This window comes from Mya arenaria, chromosome 3 (genome assembly GCF_026914265.1).
Source record: "Mya arenaria isolate MELC-2E11 chromosome 3, ASM2691426v1".
Classification (NCBI taxonomy): Eukaryota; Metazoa; Mollusca; class Bivalvia; order Myida; family Myidae; genus Mya; species Mya arenaria.
In genome coordinates this window covers 49,167,179-49,183,169 of record NC_069124.1, presented here as the reverse complement: position 1 = coordinate 49,183,169, position 15,991 = coordinate 49,167,179, and the positions used below count along the sequence as shown (strand labels likewise).

The 15,991-nt window shown below is 33.5% G+C and overlaps 1 protein-coding gene across 7 annotated transcripts in view; it reads left to right on the top strand.

The window, feature by feature from the left end:
- The window catches only part of LOC128226718 (hemicentin-1-like), a 90,532-nt gene that overhangs the window by 39,989 nt on the left and 34,552 nt on the right, over positions 1-15,991 (top strand). Inside the window, exon 1 of one of the 7 annotated variants that reach the window (XM_052936709.1) lies at positions 7,799-7,998. The exons of the other annotated variants lie outside the window; for them this stretch is intronic. The gene's annotated coding sequence lies outside the window, so the exon portion shown is untranslated. Of the gene's footprint in view, positions 1-7,798; positions 7,999-15,991 lie in introns of those variants that run through there. 7 annotated transcript variants of the gene reach the window in all.

Genomic DNA, 15,991 nt, shown 5'->3' with positions numbered 1-15,991 from the left:
CATAAGGAGTGTTATAACTCAGATGCCAAAAGCAGGAACTCTTCAGTCAATGTTTATATTTTCTCCAATATCGTCTTTGAGGACCGCAATTTTCATATTAGCGTCAACAATGCAGATAGCCAATTTATTAGTTTTGATGTTGCGTGATTGACGCCCTTACGTGATGCTATCAAAAATCAACCAATTTTGCAAAAGTCATGCTTCCCTGTGGTTCAAGCGTTGATTGTCTTTTATTTTTGTAAGTGTTCATATGTAATACCGAAAAAAACTATCTTTGGTCCAGAAACATGAGCGACTAATGTGTTAATACCAATTGTCTTATTACTTCCATTAGTTGAATATTTCAGCTTTCAAGTGAAAAAAATGAAAATATCGGTGTTTACATTTTTTTAAATATTAAAACCCAAAACTACTTAGTTAAAAAATACAAATTATTAGTTTTTAAAGCAACAGAATGTTAGGTATATAGAATGTCATATGATATGCAAATTTCTTAATGATGTTGTGTGTGCTTAATTTAGATTATTCTTTCGGTTTTGTTGCATTTTATAATTGGGATTGATGCATAATTGAGAGAAGTCATTTGGATATACATACAAAAATGTTAACACCACTAAAACATGATGGAAGCTTAAAGATGCGTAAATGTCCCGTTGTCATTGTTGAATATATGATATTTCTTAAGATCGAAACAGATAGAGATTGTTTCAATTTTTAGTGTTTAGTTGACGGTGTTTAAGGATTGATTTCCGACTATCTAGGATATTCTTCTTGTATATTTCTTAGCCAGGCTAACCATTCATAAATAAATATTGCGTGCTCAGAGCAACATTTACGATGATAATCATGCTAATGACCCTCCATTGTTTGTAGGAAAATTATGTTACACTGGAAACTCAGATATACAACGCCCGAGAAAGATATCTCTATAATTATTCTCTGGAAACAGAAAATGGGAAATTTGGTCCATTTATATTCGAATAATGTATTGCAGTGAATTAAATCAGAAATAATACTACATTGCAACGTTCAATTTTAGGGAAGGGGTTTTGTTTTTATACTTGATAAACTGCTTTAAATCATACAGCAGGGCAGTCTTAGAGAACATATTTGACTCATCGAAAATAGTTGCAGAAGGAAACCTTTACTAATTGTTTACTTATTGTTAATGAAACCCAAATCGACCTTTTATGTAATCCAAAATGAGCTCTCTACGACCATTGTTAAACGTTTGGTATAAGAAATAGCATATGAAAGTTATGATATAGCTAAGCAAACACCTACGCCATCTGACTGGTAATGAAGAAGCTGTATATTCGAGTATCGCCGGAAGCGTTTTTGTATGCAGTACTTTTCTTTAAGTAGTTTTCTTTTATGATCAGAGTTTCATATCTTTTTTCATATCTACTTAGTTGTCAAGACATACCATTGTTTGCAGTTTTAGCTATTATGAGAATTGCTACATTGGATTCCCCTTACAGTGTTCCTTTAATTGCTGGTAACGTATTTAAATGCACATTTCTAAGTATTTATGACGGTTAATAAACCAAATTTTATCCCACTCTTTCCAGACTACTTTATAACATATCCTGCATTATTAAACATCTGTTAAATGTTTAAGCTTAGCATTTTGAATTTATGAAATGTATTAGTCATGAACGGTTTATTCCAAACATAATTGGCGTTAGAAGAAATTATTGGTGTTATTTGAGCGTCATTTAAAGTTAATTACAAATGTTGCAAAATACCATGTGTATTTGTACGTGTAGTTTTGAAGTTGCAATGAGTATTCGGGTTATTGCAAAATATACGTACTAGGTTTACTGGTACTGGCATAATATTCCCTCATGCTTGGTACATTGCATTTTAAATGTGTAGATGGTATACATACCTGTGTGACGTAGCGGTCAAAAAGAAGTCAACATATTAATGTACACACACGAGTAGCGTTTTACAACCTCTCTATACACTATCGTACTGCTTGAGTCATATACATGTACACGAATGACACAAACCACGACAAACTCTTTCAGAAATAATTTAGATATGCTTGCATTTTAATGATGCAATCCTTGGCCAAAATTTCAACCGAACGAAATTTTGTAAAATGATGCAAAGCTGAAATTTTGATCAAAGATTGCATCATTTAAATACAAGCAAATCTAAAATATTTCACACGTGCAAAAGCAGAAAATAGCAAAGTATTTTAAAGTGAAGAATATTTTTTCCATATCCTTTCATTCCAAAAATTTTATATAGAAATTAACGTCAGTTACTTGTTAACTTATCGGGTCTAACTTGTGGTGACCCGTGTGAGAAACCATTGAGGTCACGTGATTCCTCACCCTGGTAGTACAACGCTCATTCTCAATTATATAATGACACAGCGATTATATCGATACAAATGTGCATAGGCTTACTGACTGGTTCCAGATATGTACGATTACAAACTGTTTTGAGATGTTACAATAAACTACGAACCAAACTTCCTTTGATGTTTAATTTACTTTAAGACAATTAAGACATAGAAATATATCAAAATATTGAATATGTTTTCACAAGGTAAAAGAAATATTAAACCAGAAGACCAAAAACAGAGAGAAACAATGCCATATATATTTCTTTAGAGAGGCGTATCAGAGGAGGTTGCTTCGCCGAAAGCATAACCTCTCGGCTGTTCAAAACGACAGAAACAATTATCTCTTTGAATTATACCTTATGAATATTTTCCCAGGGGGTTGGGAGAGGGGCATATGTGATACTTATGAGATTTTTAGCAGGCGGGATTTTGACAGGCCCACTGAGACCGCCACTTTGGAAAAGGAGACTTTGCCAAATTTGTTTATAATCTTTTGATGACTGGAACATCTCGGAACCACAAATGTTTAGATGAATAATTGATCAAATAGTGTTGAACGTCCGGCGCTGTCGAACTGTATAAAATATAAATCTTTAGAATAATGAGTAAAAAATAATTGTCCTTATATCTGGTTGACAGAGCTATACGTCGGAAACAGATCGGGGCTTTCAATGGTAATTCGCTAATTTAAATTTGAATCGTCATAATCACCATACATTCGATCATAACGTAAACTCGCCGATCGGTATCTACGGCTGTTAAGTGCAGAAGTTCCTCTTACATGATCCTAACTTTCAGCTTTTTAATATAAGCATATATTTATAATGTGATATTATTGGCAGCGTCAAATCAGTTTATCTGCCGTGTGGTTCTCGAACGGGAACACCTCTTTGAGACGTATTTAAATGGGTTTTTACAAGCGTTTCCGAAAATTGTCGGACATTAAGATTCCGTGGTAGTGATCAAGTCGAAGTTAGAAAACATTAACACTTGATTTGTACACATTTAACAGAAGAAATCTGCTCTATGTTAAAACACAACGAACTTACGGAACAATCCCCGTATATTAAAGTCGTAATAAAAAAAATGGGTCGTAAGATTAAAATTGATGGTGTAATGATAATGAATTCCCGTGCATATAATAAGACGCTGCGACACAAACTATGTTTAATTTTGATTCCGATATATCACGCTTTTATATTTATCAGCAACGCTTTATTTTGGATATGGAGTTCCTTTGAAGATTCGTTTTTTAATGGAACTGCAAGGTTGCAATACAATATACTAACAATAAAAGGTCAAGCAGCAAACCGAACGTCACATTACGTCACATTACGTTACATTATGTCTGACATTTTAGCAAGCGTGCTGAATAAATTCTAGAACAAAAAATCTTCTTTAGTAATTATCAATCTGCTAGGTTGGCCTTGTAATGCATTGGGTCTTTAAATTGTACCCCTAACAAATTCATTTTGGAATTTGCAATGATTTACCTAAGGGAAATTTAGTTTTAACAAAAGTACATCACTGTTTAAAATATGTTGTAAATATGGAATCGCCCCTAGGCTCTGGGAGGAAACAGCTGCCTTATGAAACATCCGCTTTTGTAAAACCAATCATTCAAAAGCTGTTCATATCGTCCCGTTTTCCATGCGAAACACTTCCTCCGTTGATTTTTGTAATGTCGTTAAGAGCTTACCAACACTATTACTTTCAAGTCTGGTACGTGTTTATGTCAACTTTCGCGCCAAAGTTTGCAAACATTCTATAACCACGCCAACACTCAATGAGATTGCATTTGACTAACATTCCATCAAGACAATTGCTGATATTGCCTCAATTTAAGGGATATAAGGAAAAGTGTAAAGTCCGGAATGAACATTTAGAAGTGCGCAATACCTTATACCACTTCATTCCACTTCTGGTCTGTATATATCATGTTGTTGAGCTTTCTTTGGATACACATGATCAGAAAAGTCTTGTCCGTGGGTATTTTTAGTGTCCTTACATTGATGTCAGTTTAAAATATGCATTTGAAAACTTATGACGCTGGTGTTTAAAACATACTTTGACAGTATACATAGAGGTTATGTTATATTAACTTTTCTTTCGTAAATAAGAAAGTGGTAGCTGAGTGTCATCAAAGTTTTAAAATACAACATACATTTTTGCAAATAATATTGGAGATCGGCAATCATAAAGAACTAGGCTTTATTATTAGGAATTTCGTCTTTCGCGGGTGTTTAAATGTTCGTCTTCTGCAACTCATCCAATACACACTCATTTTGGTTTAAATTAATTGTAATACTTAAACAAAGTTCCGCCTTATTGACATCTAGCTTCTTGCTGTTTAAGTCTATCTGCACATGCGCAGATAGTCTTGCGACCGCAAATTTTAAAGAACTACTTTTTCAATGTCCGTTAAAACCATTTTATGTTTTGCACGAATGCGCTATATGTTTAACAGAATGTCGTCAAATCATAAAAAATATATTAGTTGTATTGCGGCCCGAGTATGAGTTCTTACTAGTTCGTTTTTTTCAACGCTGCATATCATTATCCCGGCGTTTTATTTTAAGCAGTATTTAACTTTTTGCTATAATTATGAAATTAGTGTGAGTCAAAGTAAAGGAGACTCTGGACAAAAGGTTACATAATGATATTCACTTATTAGTTTTGCCCAGGATTTTCTAGAAATGATTACCATCCACCATAGTGCCATCTCCTTATTGAGATATGCAGGGTTTGTTTTCAAAACCTGGTACGACACTGAAGCACTCTTATTAGTCGGCGCCCAGAAGGGCGCCGACTATATTTGATATTACTTTAGAAATATTCCAACTTAGGGACTAGTTCATATATTGCAGAACAATGCTTTCAATAGTTTCCACGTTGCATGATAAAATATGAAGTTTAATTTGTTTTATAAAACTTAACACTTTAATTGATCATGAAACCTTGACTTATAATAGCCCTGCTTATCGTTTTGATTTTAAATACCAACTCAATCATAGCAACTCGGCCATCTCCGAGATAGATACAGGCCGAGGTGTTCCGATTGATATATATATATGAAGGTTACACGGTACTATTAAAATCTCCTTTATGTCTGTAAACCTCCTACGCAGTAATCTCCCTTGGTGACAGCAAAAATGCCGAGTTTTGAAAAATTAACCTTGAGCTTATTTGTTTGTTTTGAAAATGCCATTCGAAAGAATGAACTCCCGATAATTCCCCTTTAATATATAGTATTTTTACCCCCATTCTATATACTCATATGAGTGAAATGTGTTACATAAACTTGTACAAAATATAAAGCAAGGAATTCACAGAACATGCCGGTACAAATAAAAGGTGATTTTCATGCTATTGAAATCTATGTATTAGACCATTGACTCTATTTAATCCGAAGAAACGTATGTATATTTTTGTTATTATTCAGTTTTAACCGGAGGATTAGCTTGGGGAAAAAATAACCATAATGTCCTTCGAGCATATGTACACCCAACATAAAACAAAATATTATCATTGAAATAATAACCATTTTTGGTTATCTGCATGCATGTTTTTCTTCTAATTTCATTGCGCCGACTTGATGCTATGCATCAACTTTTTTCTTGTTTTCATATTGTATTTTTTTTCGTAACTTTAACGAGATAAAAAACGTTAATGAATGTCATAATTTGTCAGTAATGCCAAACTAGTTGTATCAATCGCTTTGCGAGTGCTTCAAACACTTTTTTCAGCTCGATATACAACAAGTATGTATTTGTTCCATAACCTTTAGTCGTAATTTGTTCTAATAAGATGTTTTCATTTATTTGCATAAAAGCTTCTATGTGGTGTTCTTTCAATTTATATCAGCACACATGTTCTGATAAGTACGACTGTGAGTTATGGATTGGACATGTAAAACATGTTGAGAGCTTATTATTTATAACTGCACTGTTTCTACAAAGATTACATTAAACATAAATAACATTATTGCATCAATAAAACTGGGAAAACATAATTATATTCTCAGGACAGAACAGGCGAATTCCGATAGTCTAAATATAAACTGGAATCACACAAAACTCACTTTTTAAATATATACAGACATTGATTTTATCCTTCTGTGTCCTTCTGTGTCCTTCATCCATTCCCACATTTAGCATTAGTGCTTTGATTTTATTTTGCCTAATGGTTTGCGTAAGAAATAGCAAAGTAAACAGTATAAACGTAGGTATATTATCAGGTATTTTGCCAAATACACATCACTTTATAATTATATAAGTATCCTCTTAAGAATATTTTAACATATTTCTTCTTTCTAACTCTCTCCTTTTTCCAGATTTTCTTTTACGATAATCATTTTTAGGTTAACAATGTTACTATAGGCTAACAGGATCTTTTAATCTAAAACTCATGTAGCAAGCTGCGCCTGACTCGCATATCTAGTGCATATGTAATTAGCACAGCTTATTGTGATTTATTGGAGATCACCCGTCTACTTAACCTCATTCCCCACCCCGGGGCACAGAAAATATGTGGTCGTTGGTGCAGAATGATGAAGGCAGAAGTCATGGCTGATTAGCATCTGTTTAGGTCTTTATGACTTTTCAGAAGGTAGTTATACTCGGAGGCGTTTTCAAAGACTGAAATAATCCTAAGAAAGTAAAAGTAATAAAAACATGATCAATTACAAATATAGAACGGTTAAGCATATGTTTGTATAAAATCAATTAATGGTTTTCAGGGACATGAACCAATGTACCGTAGGTTAGAATGTAAGGTGTGAAAGGAATTCTCGTGTATGCCTTTCGGTGCTGTCCTTATAAGCTCACCGTTTGATGCATTGATTTTATCGACATGTACATGTAGCGTTCCTCTCACTAAGCCCTGTAGTGTAAAGTAACTCACATAAATTCTCATATTGCTGGGAATAAAATTTGATGTCGTAATGTCCCGATAAAGCGCCATTTGCCTAAACTTTGGCACGATTTTCCAGTTAAATATCAATAATTGATTATTTGTGAGGAATTATAAGCATGGTTTTTCTAAGTCTGTTTCAGTGTTAATGCAATATTTTTCGCCTAGTAAGCAACAATATTTGGTGTTCACGAGGTGCAGTAGGGTGCAGTCAATAATGGACAAATTACCGGAACCCGTTCTGAGACCATCTAAATGCCCTAAGATCATTTATTGAGTCCATGATAAAGAATATGCATACTCAAGGCATATAACCTATAATTAATTGAACCCTGTCAGCATTTGGACGTTGTATCTGTTTCTCTATGCCGCTTCTGATAGAGCGCTTCGGAATGGATTTTTGATAAGAAGTTACGTAAGACAATAAATGACAGCTTTAGTCCCGTCTTCTGTCAGTAATGTCGTGAATTTATACAACCCGAAGCTGATGCAAAGCGCCGATCATAGACGCTGTTCATCTGGGACTGGTGTTCCCTACTACTAATTATTAGTGTTTAGTGTGTTCTCAAGGAGATTTCGTACGTCAGTGGTATACCAAAAAGGAGAAAGAGAGCCGCGAAATCAAATCTAGTGAACGTTAGGAAAATAAACCTTATCAATTTTGCGACATGTGTTAAGAGCTGGTGGATATTTTACTTACTAATTGTGATGGAATAGTGTCAATGAAGGTATGTTGAATTGTGAGGCAGACGATTGTTTTCGGGGTAAATCGAATGAGTAGTGAATACAATTAGGTTTTTTTCCCGTTAGTCAGATGTAATAGGGCTTTGGTTTGATTTAGTGATCATATTGAAATAAAGTTTACATTTTGCGTATTTTATTATGGTCTTTAAACTGGAAATTGATATAGTGTTATTAAAGCGAATATTCTCCATTAAATACAACAAAGCGAATATTCTCCATTAGATACAACAATTAATTAATCTGTTTGTATTTGAAATTAAATTGTAAGTTAAATATTTTAAAAGAATAAAATAATGATCGCGGATGTTTAATAAATCAGTCAATAGGAAGTTATGCGTCGTAAATTGTCATTAGGTGTTAAATTTAACAAAGTTCAATTACATTTTAAATAGACGCAGGGAACGCGAGTTCATTTATTGTAATTAAACATTTCATGGCACGGTACAAAATAAAACAATGCTTGCTTATTTTCTCGGTACGATGGATCACATTGACTGTGTAACATAGTTACATCAGCTAACAAGTAGGACAAAATATAATACAAAAACAGTTGTTTATATTTACTAATTATAAAATTGGATATGGTTGATGTGCTTCTAATGTATTTTATGTTACCATGAGAGCTAATGTAACACGCCATCTCCCATAACATTTGTATTTGAGTTCAGACATTAAAACGCGCTTTCCGTGAATGATTGATGATTTTTTTAAGCAAATCATTGGAACATTCTTCTGTTTATTGATATGGAAAGATCAAACTTTACATTCGCGTTTCGTAATACGTAAACTGAATTAGATTCCGTCTTCGGAGATACGTTTTAAGTCCTGACACCAACATGCAGAATGTTACGGACATTTTTTAATAAAATTGCAGATCTTTGTGTTATAATAAAACACGATAACTGAATGAAGCTGGTGACATAATACACATTCGTTTCCAAATGCTTTGTAGAAATCAATTTAAATAAAATTAATACTTATTGAGATTTTAGTTTTGAATTACATGTATCTAACATTCCTTTAACTTTTGATTGGTGGATTGACATTTTACTATTTGTGATATAGAACCTTATTACAAGTAATTTATATATTTTACTGTGTAATATGAACATGTAATTTCGTTGCCTTTGAGAACAGACATTTTCGTTGGTTCGTTGATGTTTTTCATGCAGCCGGTATCAATACGAAAGCGGTCATTGTTAACTATTGATAATTGTTTAAATAATTAGGGTTCAATGTCGCTGTTTTTTTAAGTATCTGTTGATTTGTTCAAAAAGGCTAACAAAAATATTGGCGTATCATAATAAATTGAGGTTGTTACGAATATATCTTTCATCTGATGTGTTTGCTTGTGAAACCGTATATCTTGGATCTGAAAATGTTACCGTGGAGGTGGACGTTGAACAACGGAGAACTTCAAACGTGAAAATCAAACAAAAAAAAAGGAAACATAACATCGTTTTAACCTCACTTACTACTGAAATAAAACTGAAGTTTTTAATCTGTTGTACGAAGTCACACACGCTGTCTTTGAATTAAACAGTATATGGTACGTGTAGGAGACGTTGCTAATTCGAGAAGATGTGCGAAATTAATTTTGTATGAAGCTAAAACAGTTCTTCTTCAACTGTTCTAACGTTGCCTAGTTTTTATGTTGTCCAAGTACTTATGGTGTTTTAGTGAACGCTACTAATCATCCTATAGCAAGGCGGTTAGGTGCCACTTATCAGTGAAACTACGAAAAGGTTAGACATTTTTTTAATGATTATATATACGATCATAAATTTAATATATATATATATATATATGTAATTTAAGATATGTACACTACCTCGTGAGAAACGTGCCATGAAGCTTCAAATTGACTTCATTGTTCTCGTATCTGTCCGGATATTGGCCTTTGGTTCCCACGCTTATATCATGTCTTTTCAAGAAAAAATAGTGAAGCATTTTTGTTTATTACGTAAGGTCACTATTCGTCAAGGTCTATGTATAAACATCAGTTGCCAGAATGTTGGGTAGCTATTTGTTACAATTAAAGGTGATAGTTAAAGATATGTGAATAACTCGCTGCAACAATTCAAAATAAGAGATGTTTGTAGATCGAATAAGTTTGGATTGCTCCATTTTTGCTTAATTGATAATATTTAAGGATCGATTACCCACTGGCTACAATACACTAGTATTGTTCTTAGCCAAACTTATCATTGATAAATAATAACGTGTCAAGCGCAACATTTACGATATTAATCATGCTAATGACCCTCCATTGTTTGTAGGAAAATTAGATTGTACTGGGAACTGTCCAAACAAGTTATTAGAGACCGTACCACGCCTGAGAAAGATATCTCTATAATCATTCTCTGGGAACAGTTAATGGCAAATGTGACTCATTAATTTTTGATTTACATAATGCAGTGAATAAATCAGAAATGAAACATGGCACTGTTCTACCCTTGGGATGGAGTATTATTTGTCATACTGAATGGACCGCTTCATTTCTCATCCATTCAGCAGGACAGTCTGATCGAACTTATTTGACTCATCGGAAAGAGTTCCAGACTTAAAAAAGTAATTGATAATGGAACCACACTATCAGTACTTGTAATTTAATAATGAGCTCTTTACGCAGATCGTTAAACGCCATATTTCATAAAGTAAATTTAATACTATGCGCACTTAAGCTTTGCTACGTAATCAATTTCCATGGATTTTGCACTGTGGCGTGGTAAGTCTGCCGGACTGATAAAAGATGACGCTCTTTCGCGGCGTTTTTTTACTGCAGGGCTCTTCTTGAAACATATGATGTCCTAAAACGTATGCTTTTGATTTAAATACTGTTGTACGAGTAGCTACATGTTCAAGTTCCAGTGAGTTTTAAGTTGTTTCGATATATACGAATAGGCCCATTGATCCTTGCGTCAATAATTTCGTCGTACCAAGAACATAGCATTTTAAATAAGTACAAAACCTTATTCACATGCAAACGTACATGCACAGCTTCTCTGTTAAGTGTCTAACCATACTGCTTGAGTCGTATTAAAGAAACACGAATGGGGCAAAACCACTTCTTACTTTTTCTGTTCATATTTACAAGTTTGATAAGTTTACATCGGTTGCATCGCAGATTTTGTCTTTTCTGCGTTCAACGCTTATTGTAAAAATTTATTAACACAGCGAATATCGATACAAGATGTGCACAGGCTAATTGACTGCTCCGGGATGTAAGCGAAAAAAACTGTTTTATGATGTTGCAATAAACTACGAACCACTTAATACTTCTCTTGGTGGCTGAAATATTTCAAGGCGAAGACATAAAGAAAAGAAAGATTTAAAAATATATTGAATATGTTTAAACAAATGAAATATGATACATGAAAACATTGAACAGAGAAAAACATTAGTAAAACTTTGTATTTCTGTAGAAAGGCATAACAGAGAGTTGTAGTTGGATCGGGTGAAATCAATGTGTCTCGGCGCGACAGAAAAAAATATGTTTATGGGGGAGGAGGGGGGGGGGATAAGCGAATTCAGAAAGCAGATGATTCTCGAAAGGCTTGATTTCGGTTGAGATCAAAACTCGACAATTAGTCTTTGCCGAAATTATTCAAAGAGTATTGATGACCGGACCATCTTCTAACCATAGATATTAATGTACGGGACACATAAAAGCAGATAATTTTCGAAGGGCTAGACAGGCCGGCTGAGACCATAACTTTGGAAGATGTTTTGATAACCGGATCATTTTCTTACCAAAGATATGCATGTGGGAGTAAATGGTCAAATACTGTTCCAAGTAGATGACGCTGTCGAACTGTAGAAAACCTCAATGGAGTATTCAATGCCCAAGGAATTGTTAACGACGCGGGAACTGTATTGATATTGTCAATATCAGAAAAAGTCCTATTCTGTTTATTTTAATTCAGCTCTGTCATTTCTTGCGTAGATTACGTAAAACACATATGTCATTCTGCCACTATTTCTAACATTGAAAATGACGAACTGAGTAATTACCAAATATAGTCCCTTAATAAATGAATTATCATACAAGGTCGTCAACCTTTTAAGTTTTGAATCCATATACGCAAACATATTTTAAATCAAAATTATATGTATTTGTTCTTACTGAAGTCTCATCAACATATTTAATTATAAAAACATATTTACAAAATGCATACTTAAACTGCGTGTTGTCAACCTGTAAATAAATGCAGATGGTGTAACATAAATACATCTATCATATTACACTTTACAAACTATTGCAAACATTATAGTTTGTTACTTAAATTCAATATGTAAGACTACTCCCAATCGATGTGAATGTAACAGTCCGTTTATAGTACAACAGAAACTCGTCCCTTTTCCAGATACTTTTCGATTTTAAAATTAAGTCTACAATTTAAGAACATCGTGGGAACTCTTAAAGCTGCACTCTCACAGATTTACCATTTTTACAACTTTTTTTTATTTTTGTCTTGGAAAGAGCAATTTTTTGCGTAAATATCTGCAAACCAATGATATAAGATTGCTGCAAAAAAATCATATCGTAGATTTTCATATTTCCGTTCGAAAATTGATGTTTTATGGCTAACGGTTTAAGAAAAATGCATAAAACATCAATTTTTGAAGTTAAATATAAAAATCTGCAATCTATTTTTTTTGTCAGCAGTCTTATATAACTGGTTTCCATGGAATATCGCAAAAATTAGCTCGTTCCAAGACAAAAAATAAAAAAGTTGTCAAAACGTTCAATCTGTGAGAGTGCAGCTTTAAGAGTCACAATTTGATCGGTTCGTAGTTGTGGGTACTTATCATCAAATCACGTGATGCTTCTTTTACACAGATCTTCTTCGCTGGCATGGATAGAGGAAATTCAGTGATGTTCGAAGGCGTAGTTTTAAGTTGTTAATGATTCGTAATGAAATTAGATTTTTTCTGCGGAGCGTGTCGACACAAACACTTTAACGTGTTAAGATTGCTGTCTACGCCAGCTGCTCGCTATTCGTGGCCAATCATTTTCATCTATTTGTTGTTGTTTTAGACATTTTTTAGGAAATGGGTCTTTTCAACATCGATAGCCTTATCGATATTAAGAAGTCAAATTAACCACAGTTAAGAAACAAATATGCTAGAATATAAGTAATAGTTGTAAATAAATTGATTAATTGACGAATCGAAAGATGCAAGGGATTCTGATGAGCGATTATCTTTCTGCTTCTCGTGATCCTGAGTAACTTACATTAGGGTGAATATTCATGAACAAATACTATAATCTTATTTGGCCATATCATCACATAGGATGATCATGCGTTTTAGTTACTGATATTAATGACAGTGGTCATGCGTTTTAGTTACTGATATTAATGACAGTGGTCATGCGTTTAAGTAACGGATATTAATGACAGTGGTCATGCGTTTTAGTTACTGATATTAATGACAGTGGTCATGCGTTTTACTTACTGATTTTAATGGCAGTGGTCATGCTTTTTAGTTACTGAAATAAATGGCAGGGGTCATGCGTTTCAGTTACGGATATTAATGTCAGGGCTTTGACCATTCTTATAAATGTATGGTGACAACTTTTAAGTTGTTTTGATTCCAAATATATTTTAAATCGTGTTGTGTAATTAATTTAAATATGTAAAACCTTTCATTAATGAAAAATATCGAGTTCATTTCCTCTACTTTATATAAGTACAATCGAATATCTTTGCCATAATGATGTCGAACTGTAGTGAGAAGAAGAGAATTTCAATTCCAACTAAAGATAATACACGACGAGTGACTTCTACAGAGAGTGACATTGTCAGGAAGACTTTTTCTATTTCTGTATATTCCAAATATAGACATTTTCCTCACTGACGGATATTATGTAGTTAAACGTATATCACTATCTTGCTACTATATAGATTGCTGACAATTTTGAACGGATTTAGCATTTAAAAATATCGACCAGTCGCCACTTGAAATGGAGAAAGTTTCGTACTACGTAATCAAATCACGTATTATGTCGAGAAAGGGGATATGCAGTGATTAATTCAAGCGTTGTTTTAATTGGTTATTTATACGTTGTGAAATGTACCTTCTTCTTTCACTCGAAGAGTGACGAAACAAATAAGAGTTTTCTCGCCATCTGCTACGTTGGATTTGGTTCAAAAACACCACATGGCTTAGGAATGCGTGCATGTGAAATACTTATTTGGAATTTAATATTGCAAAATGTGTCGATTCTGATCAAAACCAAAACAGAAACTTTATTGTGCTTTTTTTATTTTGGCTATTTCAATGTTGCAACCACTCTGATGAAGTAAATCATACAAGAAAAACGTCCAACAGCCCATAATTCAATAATAACACTTCGTAATCTACACTGAGCGAGGGACGCATACCGTCCCAAGCCAACATACACAGACAGCATAGCTGTTAAAATGTATTCATGCTGGAAGCCAAACGATGAAGTCCTTAAATCACATTATTAACAAAGAGAAAAGTCCTGATATTTTGTCCTGATCCTCGTCTTTCAATTAAGTTTCAGAACATTCCTGAAATATTAAACTTAAGATCGACTTTTGAAGTTGCTTGATGCACATCTTGGGTGTAACCGATGACACTTTTGGAGTGGTGGATTTTAGCAATCGTGAAAAGTTAAAAGCACTACCGGCAGATTATCGACATAAAAGAACTCATCTTCTTTTCTTTTGGTACTTTTTGTCGACAGGTCTTTCAACATTTAGTGTGGCCTTTCAACATCATTATGATTTGGCTGCCTTCAAAAGAAGCACGATCGATATTAATCCTGATAGGTTTAAAGTTTAGTCTGATAGAAGAATAACAGCTGTAAATAAAACAAATTATTTAAACGTTGAAAGTTGCAAGTGAATTCTTAATGAACGGGTATCGTTCTCTCGCGTGTTGCATGTAAAGATGGAAATGCTCTTATGGAACCAAATTAACCGTACTTTTAATTTAATAGTGAGCTCATTACGTTGATTGTTTAAACGCTGGTTTATATATAGTACATACTTTATATACTTAAGCAAACACAAACACGTCATTAAGCTTAGCTGTGTAAATCTGCGTGACTAAAAACGACGTGGTTTCTCGTTTGATGCGTAATTTACTGCAGTACTCTGATAGTATTGGTGTTCTTTGTAAAAAATTGTATTTCTTATATGCTTAGTTGTCAACAAATACCAGTGTTTGCAGTTTAAACTATTCTGGAAATTGCTACTTAAAATTGATTCCCCGTATTGTGTTTATTTAATTGCTAATAACGTACTTAAATGCACATTTAAAGTGTTTACGATGTTCATTAAACCTTAATTTTACATTCTTGTCTAACAATTCTTCTGTTTAATGTTTAAACTTCGCATTTGGAATTTACGATATTTTTTGCAATCAAAGATTTACTGCAGATAATACATGCGTTAGAAGATACACAATGGTTTTCACGTGACTTTAGTTTAGGTATTGTTGTACGATCAGTAACAGCTAACCAGTTAGTTTTTTAGTCAATTCATCATATATTTGTAGGCTCACTGATACTCGCATAAATCATTTCGTCTTGCCCAATACAATGCATTTTAAATTTGTACATTTCACTTATATCCACACGTTTATATACACGGTAGCATTTTAAAACCAAACTTTTTTGTTTAATATTTCATCATAGTGCATAAGTCTTATACATGCACCCAAATGGGACAAAACCACTACTTACTTTTTCAATTGATATTACTGGTTTGAAAAGTTTACATCGGTTGCATCGCATATTGGTTTATGAGTTTAACGCTTATTGTTTAGATATTTTAACACAGAACAATATCAATACAGAATGTGCATGGGCAAACTAACTGACTACAACGATATATTAGGGCGAACAAACTGCTTTAAGATGTTGCAATAAACTACGAACCACTTAATACGTCTCTTGGTGGTTGAACTATTTAAATGCAAAAACATAAAGCGATAGACATA